This window comes from Triticum dicoccoides, chromosome 3A (assembly GCF_002162155.2).
Source record: "Triticum dicoccoides isolate Atlit2015 ecotype Zavitan chromosome 3A, WEW_v2.0, whole genome shotgun sequence".
NCBI classification, from domain to species: Eukaryota; Viridiplantae; Streptophyta; class Magnoliopsida; order Poales; family Poaceae; genus Triticum; species Triticum dicoccoides.
The window spans coordinates 139,601,898-139,613,559 of record NC_041384.1 but is presented as its reverse complement, the minus strand read 5'-3'; positions in this window follow the sequence as shown (position 1 = coordinate 139,613,559).

The following is an 11,662-nucleotide window of genomic DNA, read 5'->3' as shown; positions in this document are numbered from 1 at the left end:
GAGTTGAGGACGCATGAGGTGAAAATTGGTAATGAAGCCTGGCCAACGTGTGAGTGCACATGCAACAAACTGAAATTGCTTCACCTACCTTGTTCACATGTACTTTCTACTTGCGGGCAGCTTGGAATGGACGCAATATCGTTTGTGTCTCCATTTTTTCTGAAAGAGCCTGTCCTCAATACCTGAACAGGTGAGCTAATGGATTTTCGATCAATGGGTAATTTCAACAGCGTCAACCCCGCTGAAAGGCGTTACATTCCAAACCCAGAGCATATGCGTACAAGTAGAGGCAGACAACAGTGTCAGCGCATCCGGAATGATATGGATGAATCTGAAGCAGGAGGTCCGACTAGGCAATGCATTCTATGCAATGAATTTGGCCATAGGGACACTAATTGTCCCACTTTCTCACTGGGCATGGACGAGGCAACCGGCGAAGAAGAGGAGGTAGAGGCAGTAGAGGAGTAAGGGCGAGAGGAAGAAGCTAAGCTAGCAGTAGTATGTTCTGAATTTGTATTAAGTGTGGCACTATGTTCTAAATTTGTATTAAGTGTGGCACTATGTTCTGAATTTGTATTAAGTGTGGCACTATGTTCTGAATTTTTATTAAGTGTGGCACTATGTTCTGAATTTGTATTAAGTGTGGCACCATGTTATGAATTTTTATTAAGTGTGACACTATGTTATGAATTTGTATTTAGTATGGCGCCATGTTCTAAATTTTTATTAAGTGTGACACTATGTTATGAATTTGTATTTAGTGTGGCGCTATGTTCTGAATTTTTTATGTGCAGGAATGTCGGGAATGTGGTTTCTGAATGGGGACATTGATAGGGGTCATCATGGTGCGATATGGTATGAGCGCAAGCTTGAGCCTCTGGTCACTCGCACTCCTAAGGAAAACTGGATGATACACCCAGGATGGCTTCAGCGGTACGTGCTTTATTAATTTGCACACTGACATGCATATTAATGGGAAACACTAACTGAAATGTTCTCTGATGAAGGTCGAAATGGGACGACCTTTTACCTTTCACGCGTCTGGTTGAGTCTATCCCGGGTGAGAAATGCATCGCCATCGACGAGTCCTTGCTGAGCTGCTTAGTGGACCGTTGGAGGCCAGAGACCCACACGTTTCACTTTCGATGGGGAGAGATGGCTCCTACTCTGGAGGATGTGTCACTTTTGCTCGGACTACCGTTGGCAGGTCATGCCATAGGACCGTTGGACGCACCGGCTGGTTGGGAGCGAGCCCTTACACAACGTTTTCATGGTGTTTTTCCGGATGCTCCGAATCCGGTATGGGAGCATCACGGACCTAAGTATGAATGGTTGCTCAATTTCCGGGTAATTTCCCCTACCTCTTATCTTCAAGTTATCGTGCATACGGTTTTACAGAAAATAACTACGGCTTACTAAAACTTTCTCTTTGCTTAATGCAGATCCAAAACTTTCGGGCGCCGTTGACTGCGGAACAGATCACTCGGAGCCTGGAGGCCTACTTAATGTGGCTTTTCGGCAAGGTGATGTTCACAGAGAACCATGTCGCCACTATTAGCGTGCTCTACATCCCTATGGCACTCGAGATAGCGAGCGCTCAGACGGCGGATCAGATCAGACAGAGGAGTTGGGGTTCGGCGGTCTTAGTGGCTACGTACCGAGGTATGTGCAACGGTTGCCGGCTTACATCAAGAAATCCAGCCCTTCTTGGATGCCCTCTATTCCTACAGCTATGGTCGTGAGATTCTCCATAGGGCGACCAAATGTACGTGTTCGTGAGCCTATAGACGCCATGTTTGATGTTGATGGCATCGACATGCCTACTTTCGGTCTGTGTTGGATACGTCGCAAGGTATGCATCATGTTATAGTTTAATGCAACTTTTTCTGCACAAGAGATAGTTCGATGCTAGCAGCTACTAAATTTTGCTTTCTAAGGATACGCTTTGCTAGTGATCAGACCAGGAAGGCATACACAGCATTGAACGAGCAGTTCGATGCGTACACCGGGGTCATCTGGCAGCCCTACATGGAAGCAGCCATACAAGCGAGATACCCTGGTGGTCTGTCTGTGCTATGCACAAGGGACCGAGATTACTGGATGACAAAATCAAAGATCATCTTCGATGTCTTCATCGAGGAGATGGCACAACAGAGGGTTATGAGGCAATTTGGTCTTCTGCAGTTGGAGCTGCCTCCCCCTATAGAGAACCCGGTGACAGCACACATCCACAGGTATTAACCAGTTTTTCAATGTTGCATTATCTTTCATAGTACTCCATTCGAAGCTTTAGGTAATTTTTGAACACACACCACAATTTTAGGATGACAAGGAAGGGCATGACCAGGACAACTGTTGACTGGCTAGTTAGACTAGAGCCGTATGTTATAGAATGGGAGACAGCAAACACACATCTATGGCACGAGAATCACAATTTTTGATCTCAATGAATTCAATCTCTATTTGCGGTGCTACATGACCGGAACACGGTTACGCATTGTTGAGCACTCCCACCCAGAGGAGATACCGGATCCTACTCTGTCGGATATGTACCCGAGCTATGACACTTCGGGCTCTATGCAGTAGGCGATAAGATATATTTTCTTTAAGTAATGTTGTCACATACTTTGACATGCAAGAGACATACATTATTAATCGTCATGGAAATTTGCAGGCTACCTTGACACACGAACTCTACGAGGATGTGACCACCTTTGGATGATCACTATCATCTGGACCTCTTCTTCAGCATCGTCCAGTGCTACAACCCTTCTTGGAACGAATTCAGAACAAGATACAAACTGTGTATGAGGCTAGCACGTGCACCCGGAGAACCGACGTTGTTCAGCACCAGCAGCAGCAGCCGCGTCACTCCATGCACCGACATCAACCACGTCCACGTCTAGCACATCAGCCGACAACCAGGCCACCCTGTCCTGACCAACCTGGCAGTTCAACGTGGCAGCAACCACAACACTATGGTCCCACGTCGAGCTTCATGTTTTCTCCACAGCCACAGCAGCACGGTCCCTCGTTGTAACGCCCCGAGACCGATGTGCCAGGTGTCCTCCAGTTATTGCTGTTGTTGCCTTGTCATTGCTTGCGTGTCATGCATTGCATATCATGTCATCATGTTCATTTCATTTGCATACATGTTCGTCTCATGCATCCGAGCTTTTTCTCCGTTGTCCGTTTTGCAATCCGGCACTCCTATGTCATCCGGTGCCCCTTTTTACCTCTTTTCGTGTGCGGGCGTTAAACATTTCTGGATTGGACCGAGACTTGCCATGCGGCCTTGGTTTACTACCGGTAGACCGCCTGTCAAGTTTCGTGCCATTTGGACTTCCTTTGATACTCCAACAGTTAACCGAGGGACCGAAAAGGCTTCGTGTGTGTTGCAGCCCAACACCCTTCCAATTTGGCCCAAAGCCCATCTAAACCTCCTCCATCATCTTGGTCGTTCGATCACGATCGCGTGGCCGAAAACCGCATCTCATTTGGACTCTCCTAGCTCCCTCTACCTATAAATATGTGGCTCTCCCCGAAATTTCGCGCAGTACAAACCCTAACCTTCTTCTCCATCGCGCCGCCGGACATGTCCGTCTCGCCGGCGGACATGTCCACTCCACAGCCACCTCATTCCTGCCAATGGAGAGCCGCCACATCAGCCGCACCGCCGCCTCCAACCACTCAGACGCTGCCACGCGTCCCCACGCCCGCGCCCACTTCGCCGCGGCACCCGGGGCCCAGATCCGGCCCGCCCCGGGCCGAACCAGGCCGCGCCGGGCCTGCCTCCGCCACCGCTCACCCGCACCGCCCGGCTCCCATGTTCAGCGCGCCTCACCGCCGCCGCCTTCACCGACCCCGCAGCCGCGCCCGCTCGCCGGAATCGCCGCTCGCCATCGCCGGCCACCGCGCCCCTCCGCCTCGCATCCCGCGCCGCCTAGCTCCGCTGCCTCGCATCCCGCGCAGCCGCCCACCACCGCCCGCCGACCGGCCTTCCAGACCGCAGCGCCGCCCCGCCCGCAGGCCACCGACCGCAGCTCGCCGTTCCCGTGCTCCGCCGCCGCCGGAGTCGCGATGTCCGCCGGAGTCGCCGGCTTCGCTCTCCTCCACCGGTCCCGGTCGGATCCCCGTCTCTCTACCGCCGTGTTGCACGGATCCGGTGACCAGGGGGTCTGATCCTTCTTGTTCGCCGCCCGTCTCCAAGGTCACCTCAGCTTCCGTGCCCTCGCCGGAGCTCCTCTCCGGTCAGATCCGGAGAAGATGGATCAGATCCACCAAGTCCACCAACCAAACGCGCGCCCTCGTCCCAGATCCACCCCGTCCCGGAACCGCTCCGTCCCGCATTGACTTTTCGCGGAGGTAAAATTTCACTAAGTCCCCGAAGTTTCCGGATTCATATGCCCATGTTCATTGCATCATAACTCATCACCCGTTGCTCTGATTTGTGCGTGTAGCATATCAAAATGTTCGTCTCGATGAGTACATCATTTCATATCATTGCATCATTTTCATTTGAGCTCATCTTGATTCCCGAAATGCTGTTCGAAAAGGCTATGTGAGGAATTTGTCAGATCTGTTTCAACAAATGGCATTTTGTCATTTTTGCCATGATTAATGTGTGCATGATATGATCCTGAGCTCTACATGTGTTTTGTTATATGTCATGCCATCTTTACAGAGGTGCTTGCCATGTATTTTTGTGATATTTGTGGTGAATAGGACAAGCATGCAAAGTAGCGTAATCGTTAATCCTGATTTCAGGGACTTAGAATTTCATTAAGTCCTTGTCCTGATTTTGTTGTTATGCCATATGTTCATGTTGTTTCCTAGTGATCCATGCCTCTTTTGAGGATGATAAGTAATGATATTTTGTTAATATTGTGGTGCTCTATCCATCCATGTCTTTTTTTGCATTTATGGAGCACCCTAGCTTGAGTCAATCGAGCTCTACTTTTGCTATAAAGTGAATCCTGGCAGATTGTTGACATGTTTAGCGAATTTTCCGAGGATGTTGTTATTGATCCATGCATGCTATGTTGTTGTTCTTGACATGTCTAGCTTCTATGCCATGTCTTCTTGATGGGTGTATGCTTAGTTTGTCATGCCATGCTCTGTACTGAGTGCATCGAGCTCGTAAACATGCCTACTTGTTAACTGTTTTGCATGCTCCAGTTTTTCACTAAGTCTGTATCTGTTTATGTTTTTGCCATGTTCACATGCTTGCAATTGTATTTTCCGATCCCTTTTGGCTTATGGTCACTAAGGGACTTTTGCTAAGTGCTTTGAGTAGCTTCATGCCATGCCTTGCCTTGCCATGTTAAGTTCCTGTAGCTTGTAGTTTTCATGCTCTAAATCTGCTTCCTGATGATAAATTCCAGACTTGTGTTAATTTCACTGTCTGAAACATGTTATCGTTTGCCCTTTTGCCATGCTTGTTTGAACCTGTTAATGAGTGAATTAGCCGTAGCTCAATGTTCATCTTTTGTCAAGCATCATGAGTGGATCCCTGCCATGTATTTTGTTGCCATGTTTGAGTGTTGTAGCATATTTATCTTGATGCATTTAGATGGTCACTTGCTGATTATCGCAGACCGGTGCCATATTTGTTTTGCTTGCCATTTCCAAACTGTGCATCCGATTCCGGCAATCTTTATATCGATTTCGACCGAAATCACCTCACCTTTCTAGTGGAACTCTTGGTTTTCCATGTTGAGGCCAGGTTCAATCATTCCTTGTCAAATCTTGCATATGCATCACATACCGCATCTCGCATATCATACCATGTTCATGTGTTGGTTGTTTACTATGTTGTGTTCTCCTTTGCGGTGTTGCTTCTTCGGGTTGGTTCCGGTAATGTTGCGTTTGTGAGGACCCGTTCTACTACATCTGTTTGTCTTCTTCATGGACTCGTTCTTCTTCCTTGCGGGATTTCACGCAAGATGACCATACCCTCGAAATCACTTCTATCTTTGCTTGCTTAGTTGCTCGCTCTTTTGCTATGCCTATGCTACGATACCTACCACTTACTTATCATGCCTCCCATATTGTTAAGCCAAGCCTCTAACCCACCTTGTCCTAGCAAACCGTTGATTGGCTATGTTACCGCTTTGCTCAGCCCCTCTTATAGCGTTGTTAGTTGCAGGTGAAGATTGGAGTTTGTTCCATGTTTGGAACATGGATATTATGTTGGGATATCACAATATCTCATTTAATTAATGCACCTATATACTTGTTAATTGGTGGAAGGCTCGGCCTTATGCCTGGTGTTTTATTCCACTCTTGCCGCCCTAGTTTCCGTCAGATCGGTGTTATGTTCCCAGATTTTGCATTCCTTACGCGGTTGGGTTATAATGGGAACCCCTTGACAGTTTGCCTTGAATAAAACTCCTCCAGCAATGCCCAACATTGGTTTTACCATTCGCCACCTAGCCTCTTTTTCCTTGGATTCGCGCTCCCAAGGGTCATCATTATTTTAACCCCCCCCCCGGGCCCGTGCTCCTCTGAGTGTTGGTCCGACCGAGTAGACTGCAGGGCCACCTCGGGGCAAATTGAGGGTTGGTTTTACTCATAGGATGTCTCATCTGAGTGTGCCCTGAGAATGAGATATCTGCAGCTCCTATCGGGATTTGTCGGCACATTCGGGCGGTGTTGCTGGACTTGTTTTACCATTGTCGAGGATGTCTTGTAACCGGGATTCCGAGTCTGATCGGGTCTTCCCGCTAGAAGGAATATCCTTCCTTGACCATGAGAGCTTGTGATGGGCTAAGTTGGGACACCCCTGCAGGGATTTGAACTTTCGAAAGCTGTGCCCGCGGTTATGGGCAGATGGGAATTTGTTAATGTCCGGTTGTAGAAAACCTGAAGTTGATCTTAATTAAAATACATCAACCACGTGTGTAACCATGATGGTCTCTTTCCGGCGGAGTTCGGGAAGTGAACACGATGTTGGAGTTATGTTTGACGTGGGTTGTTCTAGGATCACTTCTTGATCATAGTTTCTCGATCGTGCTTTGCCTTCTGTTCTCGCTCTCATTTGCGTATGTTAGCCACCATATATGCTAGTCGCTTGCTGCAGCTCCACCTCATACCTTTTACCCTACCTTTAAGCTTAAATAGTCTTGATAGCGAGGGTGTGAGATTGCTGAGTCCCCGTGACTCACAGATACTTCCAAAACCAGCTTGCAGGTGCCGATGATATCGTAAAGGTGACGCAACCAAGCTCAGGAGGAGCTCGATGAGGATCTTGTCCTTTATGTTGTTCCGTTTCCAGTTGATCAGTAGTGGAGCCCAGTTGGGGTCGATCGGGGATCTGTGTAGCTTTTGGGATAGTCTTCTTTTATTTTGGTTCCGTAGTCGGACCTTGATTGTATCTGGATGATGTAATGCTCTATTCTTGTATTGTGTGAAGTGGCGAGTGTAAGCCAACTATGTATCTCTTTCCCTTTATGTATTACATGGGTTGTGTGAAGATTACCTCACTTGCGACATTTCCTTCAATGCGGTTATGCCTCTAAGTCGTGCTTCGACACGTGGGAGATATAGTCGCATCGAGGGCGTTACAAGTTGGTATCAGAGCCAACCCCGACCTTAGGAGCCCCCTGCTTGATCGATCGTTGGCGTTGTTGAGTCTAGAAAAATGTTTTGAGTCATTTAGGAATTATATATCGGAGAGTTAGAAATTCCTTTTACTCCTCAGTCCCTTCGTCGCTCTGGTGAGGCATCCTGACATAGAGTTTTGACTCTCCTCTTCTCAAATTTCACTAAACATTTTTTAGGATCATGCGGGTATCTTGGAATCGTTCCGATGGTTTTGTGACGAGAACATTGTTCTTGGTGCCTCCTGACATTTAGGGGTTGTGGCAGTGTCCCGGGGAGTTGAGCTCCGAGGTGTTGTTGTCACAATTTTATCGTTCCAGTTCTGGAATACCTGAGTTTAGTTTCGCCGACATCGAAAATCTCTTTTATGCAGTTGTTGGTGAGATAACCTCGACGCCACCCAGTACTGGGGCGGGAGTTCGGGAGTATTGCCATAACTCGTATAACGGATGCTTTTCGAAGGTTGAGGTAGATGATTTCTGAAGGTTTCTTGGTTATGTGTTGAAGGATGGATACAACTGGATGTAGGATTTGCTAGTTTTGGGTGAGATATTATGCTTCCCCTGTATCCCCAACACCTGATGGTATAACCAGAAAATTTCGGGAGTTTATAAGTGGGAATTCAAGTAGCTCTTAGGATATCGTTCCAACAGATGTATGATATGAAATTGGGGTTCGACGTCTAGTGGTCCGCCTATCCACGGTTGGTTTTACAGTGGTCTCGTTGTGTCTTAAAGAGTCCTTGGCTATGCCGACTCGGGGACGCTTCGTATGTCATGTGCACTGCCTTGTACATGATGGTACTATACGATTGAGCCCGTGTAGGCCCCACCACAAAAACTTCGGACGAAATCTCTATCATATGTTTGTTCCGGCTTATTCTGCAAGCCAATCCTTTGTTTTGTTTTGAGTTGTGGTATTCGAGTTGCTTCGAAGTCAAATGTTGATTCCATCCCTTCTCTAAGTGGTGTTCTCATATTCCTATGTGAATACTAATCCTTCTCGATCATCGAGTTTGTCATTTCAATTTCTTTTCACCGGCGTGTTTCTCTTCAAGTGGATCCGATCATTTCAACAACCGCAAGATCAAGTATCAGTTCTTCTCAATGGTGTTTGTTTCATCCATCTCCAAATTGCCTTTGTTTTCCCTCCCTCCCACCCTTTTCTTCAAGGAACCAGATTTCTTATTCAAGTAACCTTTTATTGTTGTGAAGTCTTTCCATTCTTTTCTGTCAATGTTCTTATCCGGTGATTCTCATGAAGATTCTAATGGAGCTTCAAGTTCGTCATTCTTCATTCTTTTCATCTCCGATGCTTTCAAGTCAAGCTTTGTTGATCATATCCTTTCCTCGTTTCAATGCTTTCTCATGCTGGTGCAATTCTTAATCATTCACCTCTCGCTATTCATTTGTTCCGGAGTGCTGAAGATATTTCGAAGATTTGTGTTTTCACTTTGCATCCGTTCAAGCTATTTCGAGGTCCTATCTTATTCAAGCCATTTAATTCAACTGGTGCAATCTCTCCTTCAAATCGTTCAACGATGTATCTTTTGAGTGGGCCCTAACCCACAGGTCTTTTCCCAGGATCTTACCTGACTCTTCTTAGTTCCCGGAGCTACCCTCAAAATTCATCTTAAAGTTTGACGTAAGTATGAGTTATCATCAGTCAAATGCCTTCTCCTAGATCTTTCACAATTCTTTTCATCGTTGGATCAACCTTTCTATTCTTCATTCCGGAGTGCCTCAACAATTTGGTGGTGTTTCTCGTTGTTTTCTCGGATTTTGAAGATCGAAGAAGAGTTTACATCCATATCTTATCCATTCTCTCAGAGGTTCGTGGTTCTAGTTCAAGGCCATCCTCTCGTAATTGTTTTGATCACGAAAATTCTTTTCACCTATCCGGAGCAATTCAGGAGTCTTTTCAGTTTGATCATCCGGAGTCCATCATCTCAGATTTATTCATTCTCAACTTTCAACTCTTTTTCTCCAAATCTTACCGGTGCATCATTCAAGTATTCTATTACCATCTCTTGATCTCTTCGTTCTCATGTATCTAAATTCTCTCAAGCATCTTCGATCATTTGCTAATTCTTCACGGTGATTCTTTATGTTATCTTCATTCATTTTCAATCCTTACGGTGGTTCGTTTAAGATTTCTCTTCCTTCCTTATCATACCAATTCATTCATTGTTTCCTAATCCTACTGGTGGTTCATTGAAGACCTTCCAAGTTGACGCTATATCTATCTTAATCCTTTCTACGAGAATAAGTAATATGTCAAATCCGTTGATGTTCATCAATTTAACTGGTGAAGGATACGCATAATGTAATTCTTATTCTTGTTTCATTGGGTAAATTCAATACCTTACTCCAGAGGTTCATCATATCACATTCTCAGTTCGAGATGCTTCATCTTTCTTTTTCGGAGTTCCTAGCTTTTCCGCATTATCTCGTCGCGAAGCTCCTTCTAAATCTTTACAAGGTTTCACCTTGAGTTTTCAACTTCTCTTTCCTTCCGTTTGATCATTCTTTTGTTTAACGGAGTTCTTCATGGAGGATCTACATGATAGTTCATCAAGGACTTAATCCCTTCTCGAAACATTCATCAAGATTATTTTCAGAGTTAAAGCTTTCCTCTTCTTTCAATCCGGGGTGCAATTCCTTCTACTGTATCATTTGAGGTGGTGCTATGTCATTCTTCATAACTAGAGTTCATGTTTCATGATTCACATGTTGTCAAGAATGAGGTATCTTAAATCCATCAATCTCTTCATTGGAGTTATCTTGGGTTATATTCCACCTAAAGCTTTCCCTAAGGTTTGTTACTATTATGGTGCTTATAAATGACCCAAGTTCTTCTTTTATCCTCCCGGTGAAATAGCTTTCTCGTCTCCTTGTTCTTATCAATCCAATTCTTTTCCCGTGAGTGGCAGGTTGTCACCTCATAATTTGAGATGTATGCCTTAAGACCATATCAAGCTTATTCTTTTCGTTGTTGGTTTTTACAACAATTCCGTTCGACCCTCCTCCTAAGGATGCCTTTTCAAGCTCTTTTGTGGCAGAAGTTGGCATTTTCTTCTCCATTCTCCTATTTCAATTATCTATCTTCTATTCTTTCGTTCCGGAGGCATTGCGTTGTTGCTCTTTTCACCCATCATATCGTTTTGTCAAAGATCATGTTCTTTTCATGCCTATCCATTTAACCGGAGTGTTGTGCCCTTTTGCTCAAGTTATTTTCGCCTTATCAAGTCTTGCATCTCTTTTCAACCGGAGTGCCATACGAATTTGTTCTTCTTTGTTCCTCTTTCCTAACGGAGTGCTTTCACTTCGTTCATCTCCATTGTATTCTTTCCTCAAGATGGCTTAACCTTTTCAAGGTTCGTTGGTTTCATTCGTTCGTCAAAGAAGCAACTTAGTTTTACCTCTTCTCTTTCTCTTCCGTTTTTCCTCCGGTGCCATTCTAGATCTCGGGACAAGATCGTCTCGTAGTGGTGGAGTGTTGTAACGCCCCGAGACCGTTGTGCCAGGTGTCCTCTAGTTATTCGCTGTTGTTGCCTTGTCATTGCTTGCGTGTCATGCATTGCATATCATGTCATTATGTGCATTTCATTTGCATACATGTTCGTCTCATGCATCCGAGCATTTTCCCCGTTGTCCGTTTTGCAATCCGGTGCTCCTATGTCACCCGGTGTCCCCTTCTACCTCTTTTCGTGTGCGGGTGTTAAACGTTTTCGGATTGGACCGAGACTTGCCATGCGGCCTTGGTTTACTACCGGTAGACCGCCTGTCAAGTTTCGTGCCATTTGGACTTCGTTTGATACTCCAATGGTTAACCGAGGGACCGAAAAGGCCTCGTGTGTGTTGCAGACCAACACCTCTCCAAAGTGGCCCAAAACCCACCTAACTCCCATCATCTCGGTCGTTCGATCACGATCACGTGGCCGAAAACCGCACCTCATTTGGACTCTCCTAGCTCCCTCTACCTATAAATATGTGGCCTTCCCCAAAAAATCCCGCAGTCCAAACCCTAGCAAACTCCTCCCTCCGCGCTGCCGGACATG